The sequence below is a fragment of the Pygoscelis adeliae genome, unplaced genomic scaffold (assembly GCF_000699105.1).
Source record: "Pygoscelis adeliae isolate BGI_AS28 unplaced genomic scaffold, ASM69910v1 Scaffold120, whole genome shotgun sequence".
Lineage (NCBI taxonomy): Eukaryota > Metazoa > Chordata > Aves > Sphenisciformes > Spheniscidae > Pygoscelis > Pygoscelis adeliae.
In genome coordinates, this window is record NW_008824032.1 from 8,737,581 (window position 1) to 8,765,232 (window position 27,652).

The 27,652-nt window shown below is 41.5% G+C and overlaps 1 long non-coding RNA gene across 1 annotated transcript in view; it reads left to right on the forward strand.

The window, feature by feature from the left end:
* LOC103921735 overlaps positions 1 to 27,430 on the forward strand; it is a 65,692-nt gene extending 38,262 nt beyond the window's left edge. Inside the window, exons 2-3 of the long non-coding RNA XR_663860.1 lie at positions 11,027 to 11,173; positions 27,420 to 27,430. This is a non-coding gene — a long non-coding RNA (uncharacterized LOC103921735). The remainder of the gene's footprint in view (positions 1 to 11,026; positions 11,174 to 27,419) is intronic.
* Positions 27,431 to 27,652: the final 222 nt, after the last annotated feature.

Below are 27,652 nucleotides of genomic sequence, written 5' to 3' on the forward strand. Positions count from 1 at the left end.
TGCTGAAAGTTATTTTTGCTTTCTGACCGAGCACTGCATGCAGCAACGCAGTGCACTTGTGGGGAACCGTAAAGCCTTTCAACCAATTCTTTATAAGCGTGGGGAAAAATACTCCTGCTTATGTAATCTGTCTTTGGCCAAATGTGAATCTGGGAGCTCAGCTCAGCTGACGTTACTATTTCTTTAAAGTTAAAGAGCCCAAACACCTTTCAGTCTGATGCCCTCCTGGCTTCCACCACTGACTATAGATTCTGCTGAAAAGTTGCGTCACAGTCCTAAATGCCATCTATACCATTAGGATCAAGCAAGGTGTTTTGTTTAAGGTACAGTTCAGAAGGCAAGATTTGGGAGAACGGGGACACAGAGTCGTACATAAACAAACAAGCAGCAGCAGCATTACACTGCATTAGCCCCACAGGTCCCAGGTACTACGCAATATCCGGTTTACCTATACGACGGTGGGCTACCTTGCTGACCTGCAGCTCCTGGAAAGAGGCAGCCCCAAGTGTCTTCAGACAGTTCACAACCTTTCCACCTTGTTTCTTAAATTGGAAACTTGTTAACCTCCTAATTGACAGCACATAATTGTATTGTTTTACAGGCAGAGTCTGTTCCTAGCATAACCCTTGAAGAAGTTAATTGAGTTCTTGGTTTTCTGTACCACTTAATATAATTTTCTATCACTTAAAGAAGACATACAAGCCACGAGATGAAAACAGAGGCCATTAAGAAGGATCCCTCTCTTAACAAAACCAACATACTGATTACTAGAAAGCCCGTTTCATAATTTGTCAGGAAATGGCAGTGATGCATACCAATTTCAAAATAATAAGCATTAAATAAATGCACAAAACCAATTGAAGGAAGGCTGTCATGAAAGCCTTTTACAACAGCAATAAATCCCAAATCCTGGAAGACTTAAAATGGTCCAAGACCACATGTTCTTACCAAGTACAAGAACTGGCTTATGAGCTGCATGTAAATTAAGAACAAAACAATGGCAATAGTCTTCAGATTACATCTGCGATGAGAACTGGCTCATCCAAGAAAAGGACGCCAACCCACCTGCCTCCACTGTGACTGAGTTTGGATCGATTCTTACTCTCAGTCAAGTTTCTACTAACTTGAATGATAGTTGATCATATTGATGCTCAGAAAACCAATGTCTCAAGTTTAGAAACTTAACTGCTGTATACATATCTAGGGAAAAACAGTCTCTTCTGTTCATCTCATGATACCTTAAAAGAAAACAACCCATGAGGGCATACCAATGTGAACAGGCGTGACAGAAAACACTAGCTCCCTCTTATTTAAATAGCTTTGGTTGGCAAAGCGTGAAGGGGTTATTGCAGACTTCTCTGCCCATAAGACTACTGAGGGATGACTTCAGGTTAGCAAGTTTAAGGAAACAGTTGAAAGCAGCAGTTCCATTTTTAACTATTTTTAATTCAGAGGCCCCTAAACACTGTCCAAAAAGGAGCAAATTTAGACTAAACAGAGGGGTGGGGTTTTTGTGTCCCCCTCTCCCCTGATTAAATTTTAGAGAATTCGTGAAAAGGATGGTCGATTGGTGCCACCCCCAATCCAACCTCTGGGTCTGTCACTGCTGTAACTGAAAGGGACAACTGAGTTTTTGTTATTCTCAAAACCAGCATTCTGCGGCAGCAGATAATGCTTCTGCATTTTTCTTACATCCACTGCTAATAAACTTGATGAACTGGTCTACAACCTTCTGCTGACTCAGCATCAACCAAGTCTGTTTTGGTAACTGCGGGCTTCTTCCCTTTTCACTGTTTCTTCCAAAGCTGATCCATATTTCCAGTGTTCCCAGTGACTTTAACCAGAGCCACCAGCAACTCTTAGGGATGCTACTTTAAAAACAAAAAACCCAAAAGAACAAAACAGAGAGATGCAAAGGCAAAACAGATTTGCTTTACTTGGTCTGGCTAAACATAAGACAGCAACATAAATATCCTACTTTAAAAAAAACTGCTATAAAATTCTTGCTTTCTTCAATACTATATTCCACCTGAATCCTGCATGCAGGGGTAACAGTAAGACAGCCTTAAGACACTCCCAGACACCTCACTACAATTTTTTCTGTGGTAAGCAGACTAATGTCAGCTAGTAAGACCGTATGATTCTCAATGAACCAACTATAGGTGTCATTAAAGTAATGGGAACTCATAGCAGGGGAAAGCTGGGCTCAACACCGGTGTCAGTGTGTCTTGGGCTGCTCTACACTTGACTCATTTCTAGATATTCTAACACGCTCCAAATCATGAAATTTACTTGGGAAACCTTTCAGACTTCCCTAAAGTTATTTCTGTCATAGCAAAAAGTGAAAGCTGAAGTACTGAGGTATTTGATTTCAATCAGCATGATGAAAATCTCACTATAGAGAGAGAAGAGGAAGAAAGAGATATGGTTGATATTGGCTCTGGTTGCTGCTGCTGTTGTTTTGCTGCACTTTGTTTTAAGTAAAGCTACATTTTTTAACAGTGACAGAGTTCAGTAACAACTTATTAGCTATAACTTGTATAGTTAAATCTTTGTTAGATTCTCCATCACCTGAAGCCTTTAAATCAATATTGGGCACCTCCTTAGAAGATAAGCTGTAGCTCAGCCAAGTTTATTGAGTTGTATAAAAAACCTGCTAGATTAGGCTCTATGGTTTATGTTTATGTAAGATTGCAACCATGACATAATGTCTCTAACCTTAAGTATCCACTAAGCTATAAAATACCCAAAATACAAAGGCCCTAGGAGCTACTAACTCTAGTGGACACAGAGGTGGACATGTAAAACAGACTGCTGTATGGCAAATGAGAAATAATCGAGTGCAGTAACTCCAACAGGGGCAACTTCGGTGAGGTATGGAAAAATACTGCAAGCACTATTATGTTGCAAATACAGTGCTGAAAATAAAAATTCATATATTATAAGAGGACAAACACAACTACAGAACATGTCTGGCTTACCAGTGCCGTGGCAACTGTAAGAGAAAACACGCACACACACTGACCTGAAATAGTAGCAACTTCATCTAATTAAGAACATTGCTTGTAAGGGAACAAGCAAGAAGCCAGCTGACCACTTATCCATAAAAGCTGGGAATGTTTTCTGTTTCTAGACAGTGTTTCAATGCCTTTACTATTTAAAAAAAAAAAAAGAAAGAAAAAAAGAAAACAAAAAAGGTGGGTTTCTCCCTGATTTTACAGTCCCTGAGTGCACGAAGTTCGCAAGCTGAACAGATGCACGCTTCAGGGACTTCTAATCCAAACCGTCATGTTTCTACCTGCCTTGGAGCCTGCTGATAAATACAAACTCCCTTAACCAGACCCTGATCCCACAGGCTGATCTAACCCTTACACATGCATCCCACTCCTTTCCCTCACCAAAGAGATGATGATCTGCTTACAGAAATCAGCTGACATATTCAAAATTAAAAAGCTGAATCTGCCCGGTCAGTTATTAACTGGCATTTCAGGCCTGTGTGTCACTGAGCAGCCTTCACACTACTAAGACCACTCTAACGCCCTTAACAGCAGTGAATTTGTAAGAAATGCTATGCACAATTGGATAGACCTGTAAGAATGGTTTTATAAGGTTGATTCAAGACTCCTTCCTAAAGGAAGTCTTGCATGACATGTTTTACAACTGTCTATCAGCCATTGTCCCTTATCACTGCTGGCCAGTTTCAAAAGAGAGAGAGAAGTCCTGAAGATAGTAAGCTCTTAAAAATCTGGTGAGAAATCAATGCGAAGAAAGGAGATTATTTTTTTCCCCACACACACTCTGATTATAAACAGGTGAACTCTGCCATTAAAAGTCTTATTTGGTGGTACAGCACCAACGTTGCTTCTGACTGGACGTAGCAGGCACTGGCTACTGCCTAGCGGAGGTTTCAATGGGGAGCACAGTGTGAAGCTGAGGTTACCTCAGAGTTGGAGGTACCCAAGCAGAAAAGGACACACATCTAGTCATTAGTACATCTTCAGGCCATAACAGTTTGGATTTGCTTGTTTAACCACAATATATTTTTCTATTAGCAAATGACAATGTATGTATGTTCACGATTTCTCCACATCAGAGCAAAAACCCAAACCAGAAAAACCTGCCTAGAATGAAGTATTATTTACCATCTCCTACAATAAATCTAACTGTAACAGAAGTAAGCTTACTCACATACTGCATTGGACATTTAAATATTGTCTAGCAAGCAAAAATAAGAGCTAATTAGATTTTTTTTTTCCTTTTAAAAAAGTCATACAAACGTGAAATTTTGAAAAGCTGACACATGCATATACCCCTCATGTCTTTACCGTGACTAAGACAGACAACAGTTTTATTTACAAGTACTTCAGGATTTTGTGAAAACAAGATTAACATGGAAACCGTTCTGCAGCTCAGTGACCTGCTGGAACCAACTCAATGCAACTGCTACGCGCTTATTCCTTCCCGGTAATGCAAGCCTGTAAGCTATCAAATGGGAAGGAAAAAATGGCAAAAAACCAGGATTTTTTGCATTTAATAACCAGTAATAGTTGGGAATGCTATTCTCTACCCTGCTCACTGACTTTTAAAAAGCTGTCATTTAAATGTCTAGAATAGCTTATTTCTCATTATTACTTGATCCAGTTCTCCAATCTGAAAGTCCTAACCACTGCTGCTGTTTGAGGCATCCAGAACGTTACTTGCATATACTTTATAAAAATGGCATTTGCTAGTAGAAGGAAAGCTTTTAAAGTTTGGGGGAAATAGCCTTGGGGTTTTCCCCTTCTGAAAGCTTAAAGGTTTATGAGTGAACCTAAAGGACTGCCAGACTTCTAAAGTGACAACACATTACGAAAAAATTTCCTACGTGTTTTGCAAATTTGAAGTCAGCCACATTTCACAACTGACATCAGGGTTTTTAATATCAGCTCTAATGAAATATAATTCTCCAATGACATAGCTGTGAAGTACAGCATTTTCATTTCACTAGCTGGCAGAGAGGTTTTGGCCTTATTAATATTATTTTTCTTACGTACAGCCAAAACTGTTCTAGGACCTGCATGACATGTCTGAAGACAAGGCTTTTTCCTTGTATCTGCTGTAAACACTGAGACCACAGGGTATTCAGTCTAACAGAACTGTTAGAATGCAGGTCAGATGCATTTTCACACGACTGCTACGGCCAAGTCATATGCTAGGACACAAGAATATGGATACAGTGTAAGGAATAGCTTGCCTTCATCTTCTCTACGGCTTCAATTTCACTAAATCTCTTTGGGTGGGATTGGGTAGTTTCTGGTTTGGAAGAGTTTCACTGTTTTTTAAAAAAAACCCTACAGTCAATGAAGAAATTCCAGCCATCATCAAAACCCTGAGGGGAGCAGGGGGCAAGCTGAGGATTAAAATGATAGTGTTGTTTTTAAATCTGGTTCTTGTTGAGGTCACATTTCTTCTGCTGGATGAGAGAGTGGGTTATTTATTTTAAAAGTACAGGTACATGCACAGCTCACAACAGTTTTAACTGCACGTCAGTAAAAATCAGAAAGCTCCCATTTGCAAATGACTGAACTAAGTACGTAACTGAGAAGAGCTCTTCCTTCCCTAAACCCCAACAATCCAAGAAGCAGGGATGAGAGAAAAAGCCAAACTTCTCCTTCCCTGAGGCCTCCACCCCCTTGACTGAGATGAAATCAGAGCATGGCAGACAGCAGTCGGAAGGGGAGCCTTGCCTACTTAGAAGCCCCAGAGTAGTTGGTAGGAGCACCTGACACGGGCACTTTTTTCTGAATTTGTTGTGCAGACGAGCAACAACAATAGCAATGTTGTACTTGCCCCTTCACCTACACATCCTGCTCAATGCACAGGTTTCTTCAGAACTCCGATGGTGTTACTTTGGGAAAGAAATGTGCCACAACTTGGCCATTCTCAAGACACGTAAAGGCTTTGGAGACTGCACACTGTGCTCTAGGACCGAGCAACAATCCTGGTGTCACCCAGTGCTCGGGGATCCTGATGCCCAGGGGACTCCTCTGCACACAGATCCAGCTCCAGTTTAAGAGGGAATTTGAAAGGGGTATCTCATGGCACAGTACACAGTGACAAATCTAGGCCTGACCTGACAAAACGTACACACAAAGAAGAAAAGGATAAGAGATCCTAACAAGTACAAATGGGAAACCACTGTTGCTAATCTAAATGGAACATCTCCAAGTGGTGATCATGAGTGGAAAGCAGTAGAGCACAAGATCTCTGCCACGGGGCTGATGCATACACATGCAGCTTGGGTGGGAAAAAGAATAAGAACCAGCATTTGGCACATTAAATTGAGAGGTGGAGAGAAAAGCCTCCAAAAAAACCAAGGGACAGATGTCTGGGGAGAGTTAACATCAAGGTTCATTTGTGGGGTGTTGGCCTCCTGTGTAACTCTTGTGGTAACACCTTGCTGCATTCCTAAAATGTTAAAGCAGTAGATCAGTAGCAACCTTCCCTTCAGACTGGACTCTGATCAAGGCAACTCAGGACCCATGCCCTCTTTTTGCATCTTTCTGAAATCCTCAATGATTTTTTTAATGGGGGTCTGCAGTACCTGAACTGCAGCCTAAACACGGTTTGAATCCTTAGTGAATGACAGCTGCACATCAGCTCCGTTTGAGGCTACAGCAGAAGCGGAGAAGAAACCATGTTTAATTTTTCTAGTTTGGGGGGTGGATGAGGAGGGGAAGAGTCTGCATAATACATTATGGTGCAGCTTGCAGTGGTGGTGGTTGTCTCTTTTGGTGCCACAGTTCATTTCCAAAAAGATAGCTGTGCAGGATGAAGTAAGTGTTATCCTTCAGTTTCTCTAGACTGCTGACAAACATTAGACTGGTCTCCAACACTGATAGAATCAGAAGAGGAAACACAGTGCATGACCTCCCAAAAATGGGCAAAAACTTTGGTTTTCTCTGGAGGATGCTCTGGGAAGAGGTGGAAGATAAATGGGGTCTGGCAGTCTCTTCCAGCTCCATGCAACCAACCGTACGTTAGCAACAACACAGATCTCCCCACCTCTGAGGGACTGTTTGAAGCTTGCAGGAGGAGACAGCACAGTAGGGGAAAAACTGCCATGCATGTCTGCTCTCCACAAACCCAAGAGATCATGGTCAGGACTTGCTAACATGCTTGCTAGAGGCTTTGCCTCGGAAAGGAGAGAATCAAAACCATGTAAGGATGGCAGGATTTAGCCCATCGTAAATGCTGGCGTTTATAATGGAGAACAGTGTCACTAGATGCCTGTTACAGACACTCATGGTTTGCTTTTCACAATGTCATGTAATGATGCTTTGTACTGAGATTTCACACAGTAGTTCCTTAATTTAAGTAATTACATTTTCTACTAGTGAGAAACGGTCTGCATTGACCATACCCAATAAGCTCTTGTCCCACCAATCATATTTCCATAATCGTTTACCAACATTCGTTTTAAGGCATTGCCTTTTCTTAAGAGCTCTCTTGCCTCTATTGGAGGACAATGTAAGCCCTAAACCAACAAAATACTCTTCTCCAAAGACAACATCCTTTTCATCAGGCACTGAAGCAATAAATGGCTTAGGAAGGGGAAAAACTAGTTAACTAGTTGCTAGAACTATCTAGAGCCCCTGCCTGTGAACTCGAAAAACACTATTTCTCACACGGCTCTAGAGTCTTAATATGCAAAGTTATACTAAAACTGTATTAAAACTTTTACATCTTCCACCCACACAAATGGAGCAGTCCCCTCCTACCCCTCCACAGCTTCCAGCCTCAAATATCTTGGCATAAAATGATCAGACAAAATAGGTGACTTATGTTTTTATTGGTTCCTCCAGACTATGACGACATTTCCTAAAACACTGAGCCAGGAAACTATTAATGTCTCTGAAAAAGTGGAAAGGGTCAGGCTATTTCAAAGGGCATGTGTTTGCTAAGAAGCCTTTGTTATAGATGTATAGGCCGCTTAAGATTCCATTAATAATAACAAAAGTATTTAGCATTCACATAATATTTCTAGCTTTAAGTTATATTATGAACATATTCGTAACACCTCTGTGTTAAGTATTACCCCTCTTCACCTTTTTGAGAATTAACGTAAGAAGGTTAATCAGCTTGCCTAAGATTTTGTAAAGTAGTATATCCATTCCAAGATCAGAATTCCCCACAGATCTGCATGGCTCCCAATCTCAGGCTGTTATTGGAGGGAGAAATGGAAATGGTCTCAACTTATCAACATTAAGAAAAGGAAGACCAGGAATATTCTTCTAGATTTATCTCAGCTGCGTCAGCTTGCATTTGGCAGCTCAAGTCAGATCACGCATTTGCAGGTGGGGTCAGAGATTCCTTAAAAAAAGTTCTGTGTGTTTTATATACAAGCACTAAACCAAACCAACCGGTACTCTTAACAGGAGCATAGCACACTGCATGCAGAACAGAAAGAGGGATCCTACGGCGGCTCCACAAAACCTTCTAATTTTCTAGCGCATACTACATGTATATACCTCTTTGTTTTGGCTCCTTTGTCAGTAGGTCTGGGAATTATCAAGGGGGACACAAAAGACTTGCACAAAAGCCTTGGAAGTAAGGGTGCTCCAAAGGCATCACCAGTTCATTCATGGCCAGATTAATTTCACCCACAAACCCAGTTCTGATCCTGACTGCACTAGAGCATGCACAAAGGTCAGTTCCCTAACAAAGGGGTGCAAAGCAGATTTAAACCCAACCTGCCTACAGCATATACAGTATGACGCATTTTACACAGAAGAGAATGCTGAGGCATCCTAAAAGAAGTACAAGTCACTCTGCTCTTACTGACTCAAGAACCTCACTCATCTGTCATGTCTCAAAGAATCACGATCCGCTCACACCACAAACACTGCAGGTAAAAATCCCACTATTGCACAGTGCCATCTCCTGGGCAAGCAAGACTGGAAACCCCCCTCACGCCTCCCTTCTCTCTCTCACAGCATCCAACTTTTTAGCATCGTCTCCCGTGTGCTGGCAGGCCAGGCGTTACCTCTGTTCTCAGAGGGCAGGCCATGAATTCACGGAAAGAAGAGCAGATTGTTTACAGCTCCCACCGTGAAACGTGAGACTCAGCAGCCCACTCTTGAGAGAGGCGGTATCTGCATAGGCAAGCGCCATGCAAACCCACAGGATTAAGTTCACTCTGGGTTGCTGGCTAATCACAAATTAGCAATCAGGGCTTCCTTTCAACATCCAAACAGGAAATGGGAGTGGAGGAAGTGAAAGCTGAATAATTTCTTGCATGTTAACAAGTTACATGAGCCACTCTGATAAAAAAGTTTTGCTAAGTAAACTTAAACCTAGCACATTGCTGCCCCAATGGCAAGCATTTATCTTCAAAACCAAGCTGCGCATCTTGGAAAGAAAACAGATGCAAACATTTCATTCAGCATAGCTTAATTTCCATGATAAGAGGACATCAAGCCGTGAACTCAAGTTGAGGATCCTACTTGTACAATCACAAGTGTTGAGATTACAATCACCAAACCAGAGGTGGTAATCCTGGCATCTCTCTTGAAACATTCAGTGAAAAAACAGGATCAGAAGGGTAACTTTTTAGTTATCATAAACTGTTAAATCCATAACGGCCTCTGACAAAGAAGAAAGAAAATCAGACATAACGTGTTAGCTCCATTTCTTTCCACTATGTTTTAGAGCTACTGTACTCATTGGCTCTGCATAGCCCATAACATCTACCTGGCCACACAGTAGAGGGTCAGGAAAGCTGGGGAAGAAAGTCCCTGTGGGACAAGGAGAACCCTAAAAGGCCTGAAGGAGCAAAGGACTCTCAGGCCTCCATGCCAAACACAGCGAGGAACTCTCCATCTTCAGGCCACCACATCACAGCCCCTCGCGAAAGTGAAAAGCCTGGCCCATTACACACCCTAACTTGGTACTATCTTCACTGCAGGAGGAAGAAAAAGAGCTTTGTGCAAATGTTGAGTAATTGTCAAGAGTTCAAGACAGATGAAAGGCCAGTCTCTTGGTTGCCTGGAGATATGAAGACAGATTAGGGACAAAAGTAAGATGACTTACATGGGTGGATGCAGACTGATGTTTTGAGGGAACAAAACTACCCCAGGAGAACAAAACTACCCCAGGACTACAAGGTAGAACTCCTTGTGTTTTATGGATGTGCCCAGCAAAAAAGAAAAATCTCTTGAAGAAGTTGTAAGACTCAACAGTACAGAAAGAGATGACTTAAGTGGGCTGCATGGAGAGCAGAACAAAGGCAAAGGAATTTGGAAAAAAACCCTGCTGTCAATATATCCACTGCACAACCTCTTATCTCCCAGGGATGCAAGCAAGAACAGACATATAACATAGATAGTTACCATGGTCCACAATAAACTGGCTGGAGTAAATAAGGAGCTAAACTGCATGGGTGCATGCTCTGCATTATGGATTGTGAAGGTAGTTTTTTTCCCTAGTTTCAGCAGTAGAGACACGGGCAATCCTAGTTCCAGTGCAGCATTTACCATAAAGTGCTGTCTGCCATAAGCCACCTTAATGTACTTGTTACACTATGCACACGGCCTGCAAATGCAGACCTTACTGTGGACTCTCGCATTATTGCTCTGAGCAACAAAAAAAGGGGAGAAAGTCCATTTTACATGTGAACTTCCATCCTGGATGCTCCAGGGTCAGACGATTTTCACAGTAGGCATTCCTTGTTTCCAAGGTGATGGAAGGCAGATCAGATATTTAATCAGCCTGGTTTTAGACCACCCATTAGCAAAAACTCTCCAGAAGAAGAGTTTTGAAAGCTGAAAAACAATGACTGTCTAAGACTGCTGGGTTTGGTGGTTTGGTTTTTTGTTTGTTTTTTAAGACTTAATCATAGGTAGGTATTACCTCTTTCACTGGAAACACTGATACTCTTTCCAAAGGACTTGTATTGCTACCTTGCACTCCAAAACTCACAGTATCAGCTGTGTCCAAGCATTTACTTCTGTGGAGTCACTGACTACCTCATTCACTTCTCTCTTAGGATGTTTGTATCCAGGGCAGCAATGCCACTTCCTACTACATGAGAAAAACCCTGATGACTTTGTGGGACTGCCATCTGCTCCGTTCCCAAAATGACAGCATCTGCCAGAACATTCAGGTTTCCAGCCTGTGATGCTCCAGTAGGTTAGTTGATCTTTGCTTGACTTCTATAGTACCAAATGCTTTTCCTTAAGCCAGAGATTTCCAATTTTCCTTCCCTCTCCTCCCAATGAGCAAGGTGAGAGTTTCCAGACAAGGTTACTTTGGTAAGGAGTGCTGAAGAGTTCGTACCTGTTCAGCAGCTATGACTGTATCAACAATCCACTGCCAAAAAATGGAGGAGGAATGTGCTTGACAATTCTTAGTGAGAGACAAATTATGATCCATGTCCTCCTTGCCCTACATTCACACAACATCCAAGCTCACATGTTCCATTCGCTTAAGTGTCTAAAGGAAGATGTAGTTGTGACCAGTTCCTCTGGACCAGACACCAGGTAGCTGTTAAATAATATTAAGAATGATTTCACCATGAGATGCTTGTACTGGATCTCACCCAAAAACTTTTTATATATTGCATATATTACTGTTTTGCTGCAATTGCTGTCTCAAAGCAAAGCAAGAACTTTGACAAATACATGCATGAGATCATCCAGACGAGAAGACTGTATGTTTGCAGAGGTGTGGTAATACTTGACAAAATAATTATCTTTTTCAGTCTGTCTTCCAAAATAAAGATTTTCTTGGATGATGAACTCAGGGGTTCCCAGAGTGTTGTCCATGGAGGGCAACTTAATGGGTGGGACATCAGGCTAGGGGCTGCATAACAAAAATCAATCTGCATGACAGTGCAGTACAGCCACAATTTGAAAATCCCTCTGAGGGTCATACTTAGCAGCTTTCCAGGTCAGCCTCTGGGAACCCCTGACTCAGATGCTGAATTATTGTGAGGAATATGATTGATCCTTGTGGGGTTTTTTCCCTCCTCAAAGACACATTTCTGAAGGTTTTCTTTTTTGTGATGACTACTGGGCTGTGCATTACAAAAGCAGAAGACTGACAAGGCAAGAGCAGACATGCTAACCTTTCAATTTATATTGTACTTGTAAATGCTTGTAAACTCAAAACAAGTGATAGTCTTTATTGAGAAGGCCTCCAGCTCTAGAAGCAGCTCATGTTATATTCGGGTGATGGTGGAGGGGAAGGGGCTCTTACTGCTTAAATCTTCAGTAGACTTTTAAAGTTTATTTTCATAGTCTGAAGGCTTGGGAAGGTAATGATACTTTTAGTATTCTCTAGAATACCACACTCATTGTGGTCTTGTTGAGTTATTTGCATGACGTGGTTTCTGTGTGCCACAAACATACACAAAGAGGAAATATTTCTGCCTTGCATTATCTCTGCAAGCAAGAGATAGCCTTGCTTCTATCTAAGAGGGATGAGTAACAGCTGTGGAGATATACTGCCCTAAAGGATATCAGCCTCCATTCACATCTCTTCAAGTGGAGGTGACAACTGTAAACTGCACCTAAGATTTGAGCACACAACTGTGCCAGTCAGATGACAATTCAATCATGGAAAAGTAAGATAAAGAACATTTTAGGCTTACAGGTGCTGTCCTGCACTTACATTTTCTGTGCATATTTTCAATGGCCTCTCATTCCCAGCTGCACACAGATTCACAAAATAAGAGATGTTAGCAACTTGTTCTCCAGTTTGCAGGAAGGCTCGCTCAGCTGGTATGCCTGTGTCCGCTATTAACAAGGCTACAGCTTACTTAACTTCAGGCAAGTTAATGGAGAACATCTACCTTAGTCCTTAGGTACCAGTAGGTGTAAGAGAGAATTCTGTTACACCCTTCCACCAATAGAAACTACCTGAGGAACAAACTATAAGTCTTTTTCTGCAAACTTTCTGACTTTTAGGTCAGATGTTTTGAGGGGAAAAGCCACTAGTGAAATGAAGAAGCAAACAGAAAAATCTCTGCAATGTCCTCTCTGCTCAGAGCTCAGAAAAGCTCTGCTACGCAGTGAGACCTGGCCTCAGCCCCACACCCCACGCCCCGTCCCCGCCCCCCAAGATGCAAGGGACTCCATCAGGGTGTGAGCTCCAGTCCTGAGCAAAAAATTTCTTTTGTCTCTGTTAGTCTGGCAGCCCTGCCAATGAACATCTCAAGTTCTGGGCAGGAAAGCACATGTTGGGTCATGCACTCCTGTCATGCTGGATCACAGGGTAGTGCCTGTGGTTGGAGGACTGCGTGACAAGAACAGTGCTCTGCTACGGTTGGAGCACCCTTGTTAAAAGGTCTGCTGTCAGTAGCAGGCATGGCTGACTGGCAGAGATCTGGCTTAATTGGAACAACCTCTGTTTTGCTCCCCAACCCACATGACAGACATGGCTGGTTGAGAAATCAAGGCTCATGCCCCCCAAGTACCTGCCCTGCCTCCTTACTGAAGAGAAGAAAAGCAGCTGCCTCTGTTGCAAAATGGGTGCAGTCCAGGTTAAGCTGTGGGGGAAAGTGAGGCCAAAGCCTCAGGTGATGGTCTCATGTTCACTGCGTGCACTTTGCCAGGTCTGGTCACTGAGTCAGACAACTCTCAGAAAGGTGCCTAGTCAACGTGAAACAGAAAGGCCCAAGAAATATCACTTGCTTTTAGCTGCAGATCAGACTGTGAGGACATACAGCAAAGACACACAGCTGTAACAAAGGGTATGCCATGCAGCAGGTTTTCTACACTGCAACCAGCCAAGGAGGCTGCATCCGATGTGTGGTCTGTTTAAGAAATACGGCCTCACTATTTTCTGTGTTTTATCTCATTCTGATCACGTGTTAAACAAGCCAGTCAGCCTATTGTTCTTACCACATGGTAAGTAACTAGCTACACATAAACAAAACGATTAAGCTCCATAAGTAACTGCTTGCCATTCAAAGCTGAACTAAACATTGTATTTTGTTTCGGGAATCCAAATATGGTAAATTACTGACAGTTAACTATGGGATTATTCGCTGCACAGAAAGGGTAAGTGGAACAGGCAGCACAAACTGGAAAATCACCTTTCTTCTTCTTTACCCTGCCATTAACCATCTCAAGACCCTTCTGGTCTCACTGCTAGCTGCCTCTTGCTGAGTATCACCTCAGCGTAACTAATTCATGATAATGGGCACAATAGAGAGATAAACTTCATATACTGGCACAGCTGGCTCTAAACCCCTCGCTCTTCAGTTGCAAAACCACCAGGCTCCATCACTACCCCTCCAGAAGAATACCTCTGAGTTGTTAACCTCTTAATATATTTGGCAGTCAGACAATTCATGAGGGGATAGCACTGCACACAAGTACACACCAACTCATTATTTTCTTATTAGCTGTATTCCTGTTGCATCTAAAAGCCCTAATCAATATCAGACTGTCAACTTGCTGGACAGAATACACACGGAGGAAGAAAGAATCCCCTCCCAAATGTCAACAAGACCAGAAGCCTGGATACTGTAAACCCAACACACACATCCAACTCAAAAAAACCCAACTCCCCCACTGCTAATTTGTGTACATTTTCAGCTTTGCAGGCTGAATAGTCCTATTTTAAATATTCATAGAATGTAGGAGTCTTGAGTAGACAGGGTAGGAAAAAAAAACCAAACCAGAAAGAAAACATTATTAAATCCATTGGGGGGGCCAATAAAGGCAAAAGTAAAAAAGCACTCTGTTATAGCACCCACTGGAATGTCCACTTCTGTATTTTAAATGTGCATGCTTTGCTCTTGCAAAGATTTAGCAGCTACCCCGAGTCACAGACCTGCACTGCAGCTCTCTGCTGTGTCTGTCACTGTGGGGCAGAAGCAACCGAGCTGAAGCAGGCACAAGGCTGAGGGAGGAAAACCAGGAGTAGAGCTGGGACAGGACATAGCAGGGTGGGTGCTGAACCCTGAGGCAGAGAGATCCCAGCACACCAAGGGGAAGGACAGAGCCTGGAAGGCGATGGCAGCTTCCAGGATAAGTTCACAAGTTTCATGGGGGAAATCTGGGAGTTAAAACCACAGTCATGGTGGATCTTCCCATTCCCATTAGTCACGCCCTCCCAACTAACTCTGCTATGTGGTATCTATGCTTGTGCTGCCTAGAAACATCCCAGCCTCCTGAAAAAGTTACTAGATAAATTGTAAGTTTTGAAATACAGCCAGACAAAGGTTAAGCAAACAAACTATGGTCTATTTACTGTAGTACTCTGCACATGTCTCCATCTCCGATGAAGGGTGAAAGAGACCATTTTGCACAACAGACTGGCAAGGACAGCCATTGGGAGGCTGAAATGGCCTGTTATGGTGGTATTATCCAAATGACATGTAGCTATGGGAGAGTGGGACATAGACTGTGTAGACGCTCTCTCCAGTATATTAACAGAAGCAGCACAACCTGCACAAAATACAGAAGCCAAAACACTCTAATTTGGTTCATTTTCTAAGTCTTGGGTGCCAAAATGGGAGGGAAGGGGGGACCAGGACAAAAAGGATAGAAATAGCCTTAAAATTTCTTCCTGAGCTTCACTTGCCATCATAAATATTGCTGGCTATCATATTATTACCACTTACCTTCTATATTCCTTGCAAATGCTTATGGACACACCTTCAAAGCTGCACATGTACAATGGAGGATCACTGAGCATCCTATATAGGAGGCAACAGAGCTGGGAACACACAGGAAAACAGTCAACTGGTTTTGAATCAGGAAAAGTCCACATAAGGTGCTGCTTCTCTGTCCCTCAGGTTTTTACTCTTTGCCCACTGAAGTGACTCTTTCATCCAGCAGAGACAAAAAGGTCTAGAGCCCCTTCTCAGGACATATCTCAGGGTAGGAAACAGTGGGAAAGGATGCAGACCTGGACTAGGGCTTGTTTGGAGGCACCTAGGGACCTGGAGAGTTTGGGACTCACCCTGCGGTTAGATCAAGTTAACCCAGAAGAGTCAGACAGCTGTGAAGGGCTGGACTCCAAAGCCAGGGGTGAGGGGAGTATACCTGGGACAGACTGTAAGACAGTAGCTGGCTCCTAGCCTCCTTAAGACTGGTGTCTACAGAAAAGTCTCATCCCTCTTGCAGCTAACACAGGAACAACAAGTGTGGTCTATAGCTTTCTTATAACAGTGTGACTGCAGTATTAGGAATTCTGATTGTGAAGCATTTGAGATTGGGAAGGAAAAGGAAAGCTGCTTCCAGACCCATGCAGAGACTAGAGAGATGCCAAAGCTCAAGTTTTCATCAAATGGGCACAACTACTTTCAGCAGGTTCTGCTTGTCCTTTGGACAGTTTAGCATCCCTCCTTCCCAACGCAACATTTCAGAGAAAGTTATTGTAGGAGCGCAAGATGTATGGCATTCAGGATGCACTCTCCAAAATGTACAAATGCAGTACAAGCATTAGGTTTACCCTTATTCCTTACTTCAACATTATATTTCTCTGCCTCCTCAAACCTCTGCACCCTGTTTCAGTCTTAATCTTAGCTCCATTAACTATATGCTTGACGTGCGGAAAAGTAACTTCACAACTCTCAGATAGAATTGTAAAGCAGGTATGTTTATTCAGCGCTGGGGGAACATGGGGAGTCGTCTCCTAAGCCATGCCCCCCCATTACTGTTCTTTGGAGACCTTTTATAACCAGCACATTCACCCGTCATATGGTGGGTCTCCAGCACATCTGGTTATCACTCGCCATAGGGGGGTCTCCAGCACATTTTGTTATCACTCGCCATAGGGGGGTCTCCAGCACATGTTATCACTCGGTGTGTTTATAGACATTTCGCGTTTAAGCAATGTTAGCAAGAGCAATCTATTTTATCAAAAGCCATTTAAGCAATGATAAGCCATTTAAGCAATGTTAGCAAGAGCAATCTTTGTGAATGTTATCTGGTTCTTCCTTGCTTCAATGTTCTGCCCTTTTCTGCTTTGCCTTCACTCTGTCTAGTTTTTCTCCTCTTCACTAAAACAGCCCTTCCTTCTTGCATGTTGTCTCCTCACTAACACAACAAAAATCATAACACTAATCTGATTTCACAGGTGTAGCACAGTTGATTTTACTTTTGCATTCCCCACACTTTTCCCTGCATTGACACCGTCCACAAGCCCTCTGGGACAAGGCCTGTTCAAATTTGAACTGTGCTTAGCAAAACAGTACCCAGAAGAACTCGTCTGGCCCCTCAGCATGTCCCAGACAAAGACACTTAACAAGACTAGTTGGTTAACTTGCTTCTTATACAGCCACCACTCTATTCCACCTTAGGATTTGAAGTTTTAGGTCAACGCATTAATACTGCGTCATCCCCCAGTACAATACCTGATGCAATTTTCATCAAGGTCACTTTGCCAGCAACTTTAAAGGCAGTTGAGGAATTCCACCTCAGACCCCAGGCAAGAGGCAAAACTGCTGTATCAGGGAAAACTCTTCCAAGGTACAGGGCAAAAGGCCTCTAAATTCCATCCTTAAAATAATAAGGTTGAGTGCCTACCCAGCCCTTGCCTCTGCAGCTCAGAGGGCTTGGTAACCACTTGCGTACCATGGTGTTGAGCATGGCAGTAAAACCTAGACAGATTGTTTAAACAAGCTAGGACCTGGGCATCCTGTTTCTCACGGCACCATCCTCATAACATACGAGTGCTGCCAAGCATTACAGTATAAGTTTCCCACTGAACCTAAGATGCAGTTGACAAATATCCAAAAAAAGAATAAAAATATTTATATTTTAAAACATGTTGACTGGGTAAACAAGATTGTAACTGGGTCTCTGTTATGTCCTGCTTACCAATGCACAGGCTGAAGCAGACATAAATGTTTACAGCAGTCACTGTTGCGCATGCATACATGCCCCATGGGCTGTCCTTCCTACTGCTCTGCCTGGCAGGAGCAGAGCCAAGTACTGGACAGGATGATGGGTGCCCACTTATGCTTAGAAGAAGCTGATGACCCAAGCGCACGCAGCAGATGCTGAACTTCTAAGCCAGCTGAAGCAAATCATTCCCACACTGTATGCAAACACCATGCACAGCTACATGTACAACTTTCAACTTTTCTTCAGGTCCTGAATGCCAGACAGACCTTGATTGTGGCTACAGTATAATGCCTTTCACCATCCTTCATAACTAATTTTATGGAGCCAATTTACTCTCTCAGGTAATTATCTAAAACTTAAATAAAACAATCATGAACCAAAATGGCCAGTTAGTGGTCAGACTTGTTGCTTTTAAGTAATCAGCCTCAATTCTACTCCTCTCCAGCCCTCACTGCAAGCATTTAAAAGTCCATCTTTTCATTCCACGGTCACCAGTCATTTTCCTCTTTACAATGCCTGTGTGCTAGAATTCACTGTGCCATTAATGTAAAAAACTAGTCATCTATTACCTTAGTACTCTGTGACACATTTGGCCAAAACTTGCATTCACATTTAAAGGCATGTGCCTTTAATAACTCAGCGTCTCAGGAATATATTCTTTTTTTTCCATGGGCTTTTTAAACTGAAGATACATGACTAAAGGTCTCTAAGCCTACGTATATCCCACCTACCTGTATCTGGAACAATATTCTTCAAAACGACAAGTGAAAACCTGTAACCTGGAGAAAGCTTGCAATATTTCAATCCCACGCAGAAATTAACTTCTATGCTTTACCTTTGGTAAGCAAACACAGGAAAGAACCATCCAAATAAAGATACCAGGTACCTGCTAAGGGACATTTTTTTCAGTTAGCACCTTAAAGAATACGATATTGTAACTTTAGGGGAATTAAAATATTTAAGAATAATTTTATGACAAAAGTGGAGCCCTGTTTCAGGTAAGCACCTGAGTCCTCGACTTGTCCTAGACTGAAAGTCTGACACATCAAGGCAGCAGGTCTGATTTCCAATGCCATCTTTGTATTTCCAGCCCAACTATCTACTGATATATCGCTCTACAGTAAGGGAGAAGACCTGTTTCAGAGATCCTAACATCTAAAGTCCTTCTGAAATAAGCATTTGCCATCCTAGTGAAAGACCTCAGATACATTTATTCTGCAAATTCCTTCTTATAAAACAGCACCATTAATAGGAGACAACTTGCAATCTATTGAACTGTTAAAAAAGAGACCCAACAACAACAAAAAAATCAATTCAGTGCTACTAACTGTCTACCCAGTTGTTCTAGTTAATTCTTGTGGTTTTATCATGACTGTGTTTTCCTTTTTCTTTTAATTGTTTTTTTCCCCTTTCCTTACCACCTGAGACACAAACACACAGAGGATTTGCCTATCTAGCCATACAAACACAGCAATGGCAGAGGATATGCTTGAAGAATGCCTGAACTACCATTTAAAGAGGAAAAAAATGGATTCTTTTTCCCTTGAGTAGTCACAGCCATTACTTGTAACAGGGTTATGCAAAAAACATTAAGGCAGATGTATGAACTTTAAGTTGATGATATGCTGTAGTCCATTACATCTGAGGAAGTGTTGTTACAGGGAATGCTAGCGAGAGCATTTTGATATGGGCCACAGGACTGGCTAACACCAGTTTCATTGCTCAGCGTGGCATATTTTTCCTATTATGTAATGCTTATTGTAGGTATTATAATGATACATAGCTGAAAGCCATCAGTAAAGGCTTTCATAAGGGACCATGCAAAGAAAGCTGATACAATGATAAAGAGACAGCACTTGATTGTTTTTCCTTATACTCTTTTGTACCTTTTGGTGGCTGTTAAATCAGCATGCTCTGATCAGATCTCCTAACCTCACCTGCCACCTTTATGATACCATTTGTCAGACCAAATTTAGAAACCAGCTGCTGGGAGCAGGGCTGCAGTCTCATCACTGGTGGAAGGTCACTAAATAAGGAGGCGGGGAGGAGGTCCCTGCCAGGTCACTTCACATTACATGCTGTACAAGCACCATCTTTTGCAGGACAATTTTTTTCAGCACACGCAGATTCCAAAATAGTTAGGAAACAGACTAACTAGCTGGGGTAATTATGGGGAAACCTCTCAAAATATGAAACCATATTAGGTGGCCTTTTATTGACTACACCTAATTTAAAGTTTATATGTCATCAGGGCAGACTTGCAGAAATCCTCATGAATGCAGTGTAATCAAGATTTTATTAAAACTAGTCAGACGTTTTCACCACCAAAGCCAAGATTTCATTAGGAACCTTTCTCTGGTTACTCTGTTTAACCTTCTACATTTACAGAGCTCTGTCAAAATTCCCTCTTAAAGATTTGAGACTGAATTAACCGATACCTTCCAGGGGGCTATTTGTCACCAAGAAAAAGTGCGCTAATTTGGATAGTTTAGGTTATTCAGCTCTTATTTCTTTTCTTTTGAGAAACTTCAACTGTGCAGACGATGAGAAACAGATGAAAAAGAACTGCTTCCAATCCCAACCTCAGATATTATAATTGTATTAAATGATCGTTTAATTATTAAAAGGAGTGGAGTGCAATGCAAATGAAAGTACAGAAAGTAAACACTTTAATGTCTCAAAATCCATTCTGTCACTAAAAGACCGCAGAGGTCTAAGAATCCACACCAAGTGGAATTTTAATACACTAAACAGGTTTGATTTATTATCAAAAATTAATGTGAAATTAAATGACTGAGCACTACTTCAAAGCAGCTGGCTATACAGTTACTCCACCAGTTTATTAATAAACCTATTTCCTGGCCAAATACTCTAAATTCAATACAATATCATTATGAACTGCTGAATTGCATGTAGAAGTCTGCCTATCACTTCTTTAAAATACCACAATGAAGAGATGCTTATTCTAACCTCACTGGGCAAAATATAATTTTGGAACCCCTATAATTCCATGATGAAATCACCACAATTGGTCTAAAAATGTAGCATTTTAAAATTTAATAGCTCATATTTTGCGGAATAAAATATTTGCATCTTGCAAAGGGAGGGAAAGGCACCTCAAGTCTCTTTGTCCTTAAAAACCAGTTTGTCACATAATGAGGCGGGGGGGGAAATCCACCAGCTACTTATACCAAAGGAAACATTCAACTGCAAGCCCCAGTCCATTTTGGTACCTGGTCACTTTTGACAGTGCAGAAGCATAGACAGTGTGCAAGGTATAGGCTGAAGACATAAGAAGTTGCATGTTGTCCCATACAGTGGAGAAGGGGTAAGACCTAGAAGCAAAACTCTTTAGTCATAGCAGGCCCATATACTCATTGGTTCCAGATGATTCCTCTCCTTGGTTTGCCTCTTCAGTGCCTTCTGGGCCACTAGAAAGGCAAGTTCCTTCAAGAAGACATCTCACTAAGGTCATCCCAAACATCAAAGGCAGCAACAAAGATGACACAAACAAATATGAGAGAAGGACATAAAAGAAGATGAGTCTGGAGCAGCTGTCAGAATAAAGGAAGCAAGACTGAGGCTGGGCAGACAACAAGAGATCAGAGAAAGAAATGCTGGCAGATTAGCATCAAGCTGAGCAGCGAAAGCAAAAAAGGAAAATTTGCTATTGCTCTCCCCTGGAACAGAAAAGCAGTCAAGCTAAGAGGAAGAACTTGGTGAAAGAACATAACTGTCATTATAATACTAGCCTTGCCAAACTTTAAAGTCCCTTAAAACAGGCAAAATCGCTAAGACAAGAAATGAACAGGAAACATACGCTATATCTGGCAGCCAATTTGAGAGAGCATGCAGGATAAAATGACAGAATTCTTGTCCTCGTATGAATGTAATCAGAGAAGTTGGAAACGAGAAAAAAGCTGAAGATGTTGCAAGCATAAGGGAGGAGAATGCAGAGCTCCCATTGCACGTAGGCAACTAACATGGGTCCAAAGACATGTCTAAACTAGAGACACTGCAATAGCTCTGTGAAGGTCGGGTATGTCGCAGCCCAGCTGTGACTACAAGAAGACAGTGCAGTTTATTAGCTCATAACCTATCAACCTTGTTAGTAATCCTCATCTGTCAACAGTGACTCTCTCACAGTAACAAAAACATAGTGTAAGAGTATGGGGAACTTAGTGCTGTGGGGGATGAACAAGACCCCCTCCATTCCTATGAGATTTTTTTTGAAAGCAGAAACAGCTCCCAGTTGGGCAGAATCAGAAAACTGTATCTCTTCAATTCAGTCCATGAAGTTTGACAACAAACATAAAGGATAAGCTTTAAACAGGGGTTTACATGTCTGAATTCTGCACATACAAGAACCAAAAAAAGTTTTGGCTGCAAAGGATTCTGGAGTTGCTGAAAACAAGGGACGCAGCAACACTGTGCTACAAAGTCATTCACTGATTTTTCTCATCTGTCAGTCAGGAACAAATTAGACCTCAGGCCTGCAACCTAAAATCCTTGCCTCAGTTTCTGCAACCTCTATTTTTTTCTAGGGTAAAAATTATATCCACCCAGGCATTAAAACAGGATTGTGTTTTAAAGTCAAATTAGTACCATAACAAGTTCTGGATCGATGTACTTCAGTCCCAAAGTCATTTGTTCTTTCTGTTCACTCAGTCCTTCTCCAAGCAACTACGTGATGCCTAACACTGTGGGTTTGGTGGCATGGAAAGCCACACACTGGGAGCTCGTCTCAAAACAACCAGCTTCAGCTCAAGTACAAGACCAAATCTTTACACAACAGTAACTACTTTGACAAATTCAGGATGGAGGTCAACTCCAACAAGGGCATGAAATACCCACATTTATATGGAGCCCCTGATTAATGTCTTACCATGCTTTAATAAAGACAGGAACTGAGTATATGGAACTTGGCATCTGGGTAAATGATGCCTGTGTATAAAATGCAGTTTGCATCCCATCTGCGCTACAAACTAAAACAATGTGGTCAGCCAGTACTGATTTTTGCTGTGCTTGTAGTTTAGGTAAATCCAATCTCTATTTACCTACCTCATGACTGAGAAGAGATCAAATCCAGTTGAAGATTTTAAGAGAAAAGAGTATTACATGTAGACAGGAGAGCTAAAAGACCCCCACATGATACAGATGTGTTTGTGCAATTTGTGCCATGGAAACATAGAGAGAATTGATCGGTCAGGCTGCCTGTGGCTCTGCACAGGCTTTTGTGCATGAACGACATTTTAATAAACACTGTGCCCATGCCCTAAGCAATTACATAGACATCCTCAGAGCTATTGGAAGACAAAACTGACAGAAGGATGAATCATGACCCCAAATGGGCAGTGTCACAGAGCTGGTGGAAGGCTGAAGCGTGACCTCAATTTCACCCCCAACTGGACAGTGTAATACAACTCCTGTCCAACCCATGCATCTTAACAAAAAAGCAAAAACCTACACCAGAATGTAAGCAATACTTCAACAGATGCTGTATTAAACCAGACCACGGTCTGAGATACATGTGTTCTGCGAGGGAAAGAGGGAATGAAATAATCAGCCTGAGGGTACACTCCAGTATTTCTTCAGTGACTTTTGTACATGAAGTCTTGCATCTTTTCATTGTCTCAACACTCTAGGCAGTTTCCATCGTTTAAAAAGAAAAAAAACCCAGCAGTCCACGAAGAGAGTTATTTGGGCCTGTAGCTATTTGTGTTTTAACATATCATCAAAATGTTGAACTGAAGTGAATTAAAAAACAGCTAATTTATACTGTGGATGATGTGGTGCATGGTCAAATATGAAGCATATCGGTGAGTCTTATTTTCCGATGTAAAAGCTTGGTCTGCATAGGAATTCAGACTCCAAACCTAAATATTTTAGAGAACTATTCAATTACATAAGAAAGACATTCTATACTTTTCTGTTTTGGGGGCTGAAAAAGTGCCAGTGAACTTCTGTGCTCTTCTACCTTGTGAGGACTACACATTGCAGTCATGTTAGAAATGTGGCAACTGAATTTAGGAGTGGTCCTTGCAGTTTAACTCCATAACGAATTAGACAAAGAATATGTGTTTTCAACTCCTACGCAGGCATTCATAGTCATTTTAAAAGGGATGAAAAGTCCTGATAGCTTGCTCCTGAGCTGCTATGATGCAACTCAGGCATAAAGTCATCAAGAAGTAGACTTTTTGTAGTTCTAATTGTTTCTTAATTAGGGAAGAGACTACAGTGCATGTGTGGTTTATAGTATTACATAACACAAACAGCATTCATTTTAACAATTGTCTAAATGCACATTTAAACAATTAGCCAATATATCGCCTCAAATATTATCATGTAAAAAAAATAATTCTTTTAAAAGCACTCAAATGTAGTTATAGTAGGAAAGCCATAAAAACCTATTTAAATGATGCAAGAAGTCTGATCTGAACCAGGTGGACAGAACATCAATCCTAGAATGTCTTGATTCTGTCGGTTTATATTAAAAGCTGGTAGAGGGATTAAAAAAGTAGATGAGACCAAATCTTCACCTAAATTCAACTAAAGAATTTGTTTTAGAGAAACACAAGGGCAGAATCCATGGTAGTGCAGAAGATGATGTGGACAGGCCAACTGACTTTGTCTCAATGTATTGCTCCAAATTCAGCTTTTGGGAACCCTGTCCAAAGACACTGCTCTCTTTCTCCCTCCCCCTTTTTGCCAAACACTGATGGTGTGAGGGCAGGACAGGGAGAGATGAGAAAGATCCTAGAGAAGGGAGCTTCCAACCATATGCTATTCTGTTTTCTACTACTGCATAGTAGACTTCAATTTTTTAAACTTTATTTAATGTCCCTCATATTATCATATATATATATCATATGCACTATTAGTATGCATTATATCATCACATTCATTTCCCCTGCTTGCCTCAAAATCTCTCAATGTACGTTCCCTCATGCTTTCTGTGCCTCTGTGCCCAGTTCCACTGAGCTGTGTAATGTAAGCTAGAAAATTTTTTTCTCTCATGCTCAAGGACTCTTGTATTTCTCCTCCATGTTCATGCATCTTTTCCTATTTTTCCTTAAAAATAAAAAAAATTACAGTAGACTTTCCTCCTCTTCTCTTTCTACCCACATACTAAAGAGGTACCTTCACCTATTACGTGCCAGAGCAAATGACACAAAATTAAAGGACTAGGCATTCTGCTTCTGGCATAAATGACAGCTCAACTGTTGTAACCTTTGCTTGTTCTCTAAAAGTAAGTTGTAGAGGCCTCAGTTGATATTTAAATCCCTTTTGGGGGGTGGGGGGGAGAAATCTATAGTTCACCAGCAGTGTTAGGGAAGTCATCTCGCTCCTTAGTGAGAAGAACCATAGGACAAACAGCAGCTACCAGTGACAACCCATCACGAAGCAATGAAAGTACAAATAGGAGTAAAGACTGGCAAAGTTTGGAATTTGGAGGAGCGAGAAAAGCAAAGCAGGAAAAAAAAAATTTGGGACAGAGGACCACAACTGAAGGGAGACAGAGACACATGGCAATACTGAGCTGTATAGCCCATGGGAGAGCACCAACTCTGGGATTAAATCCCACAAAAGCTTCCAGAACATGTTCAGGTTCATTCTGAAAACTTGACAGGTATATGGGAATTATGAATATGAATAAATATGTTATTGAAGCAGCTGCTTCTTTAAGTAAAAGATCAGGAAAGATAGGAGTCAAATGCCTGCCAACAAAAATGGCAGGCTTCTCCAGCAGGAAGAATATGGCAACCTTGAAAAAAAAAAAAAAACAACAAACTAGGGTTGAAGTGACTGATTTTGTTCTAAATATCTCAAGGGGGCAAAAAAAGACAGGAGGACAGGGCTGTTGCAGCAGTTGGGGTTGGAAAGCAAAGTGGAGCTGTGACAGTTTTATTCTAGTTTTAGATGTGCAGTATGCAGAATTGACTCAAAATAGCTAGGCAATGATGCCTGTTGCATTCTGGAGATTAGGATCAGGCAAAGGCTTTATGCTGGCTGCCAGCATTTGAATAGTTTTGAGACATTTCAGAAGATTATGTGATTCCAGCAGACCTTTATTTTTTTAAAAAAGAAAAAAAACAACAAAACTAGTGGGTGCTTTTAATAGATGTCGAGTACAGTCAGGCTTTGTTTGAGAAAGCACTGCTTATTCTGAAATAAGCAGGATCCAGACAAAACGCTTCATCAGTCCACTACCTCCTAACAAGATCTTTACTTAGGAGCTCTAGGCTCTCATCTACCCATTGTTTTGAGTAAAATCCAACTTGAAAGAGAAGTCAGAACCACCTAACTGGGAGCAAAAGTTGCTAGCTAAACAGGCAGGGCATGGGTGATGTTAAATGGAGAGTCACTCCAGGACAAACCACAGTGTCTCAAAAGCTTGTATCTGGATTCTGAGCTGTGAATATCGTTTGCCCTCAGTGTGAGTGGAGCCTCGAGCAAAAGTGATGAGGGAACTACTGTTTGCTCTCACTCACCTGAGCAGGATCCTCACCATGTACAAGAGGACAGTCACAAGCACTAAGGGAGTTGTGCTCATGTTTTTGGCCAAGAGGAAATGAGATGAACAAGAGATGACAATCTGTGTGATTAAAAAAGCTGCACAACCCCTGCATTCACTCCATGAGCAGTGGCAACTGGATGGCTTCAGGATTCCAACCTAAATCAGACAAAAGCATCTGGAAAACTGGTATGAGACCACAACACTTACTTCACTGAAGACGCACAGTAGTCACCAGCTATAGAAATCATAGATTGTCCCTTTTTCCTTTCTTTTTCTTTTTTTTTTTGTCAAAAATTGGAAATTGTGACTCACTAGCTCTGTATCCTACAAATCCTACCCCCTGCAAGGAAGTTTAATCATTCGCAGCCACTCCCATCACATTGTAGTCAGTTGAAAAGGCTTCAGTTTTTAAAGAAAACTTGTGATTTTCATAACATTTTCTTCTCATACTGAAGTAAGCCATTTAAATCTCTCTACTTTATTACATGCTCCAGTATACCAAGCAGTCTGAACACAGGGAAATGGATTAGATAAATAGAAATATTTTTGTTATGACCTAATTTAAGGATCTTAAAAATAATATGACTACTTCAAAAACTGCAAGGCATCAAAAGGCTTAAAAATATTGCGGAGACATGAGAGTGCAAGATATCTGGCAAGTATTGATAGAGTAACATTTAACTTGAATGAGAAACAGGAGGCATTCAGAGACACATGGTTACCATTCACATAAATTTATGACCAGGGCACTTCTGTTACTGTAATACTCTTTGTACCAGGAGCCATATGCAATGGCTCGCTCTTTTATGTGCAATGTCCGTTTATGTCATATTGGTGAAAATTAAAGAAAGGTTTGAATCTGGAATTTGCTGGCCGCCAGTACAACATAAGAGATGAAGGTAGTACAGCTTCTGCTCTTTGTAAAAGAAATCAACAGCCCTAGGAGAAGGAAACATGCAGCTTTTACAAACTTCACAGTAAGTGATGGAGGAGATGGCTGGGAGACAAAAAAGTATACCTACCCCATCCTACATGCAATTAACATCAGTCTAGTACAGTTCAAACTACACCTTTAAGAAAGCTGCCTAAAGTTTCTATCAAACTAATGAATGTACTGCTTCCTTGATTACCTTAAAAGTTCATTTGTGCATCTGCAGTAGCACTGAAACTTCATTAGCATTACAGCCTGTTCTAGAGGACACCTTTAGTAAGCCATTTCCTACCACACAGTTGATGGTTTTCTGGTTCTTTCAACAGAAATTTAAAATGAGCAGTGCAAAACACAGTCTGC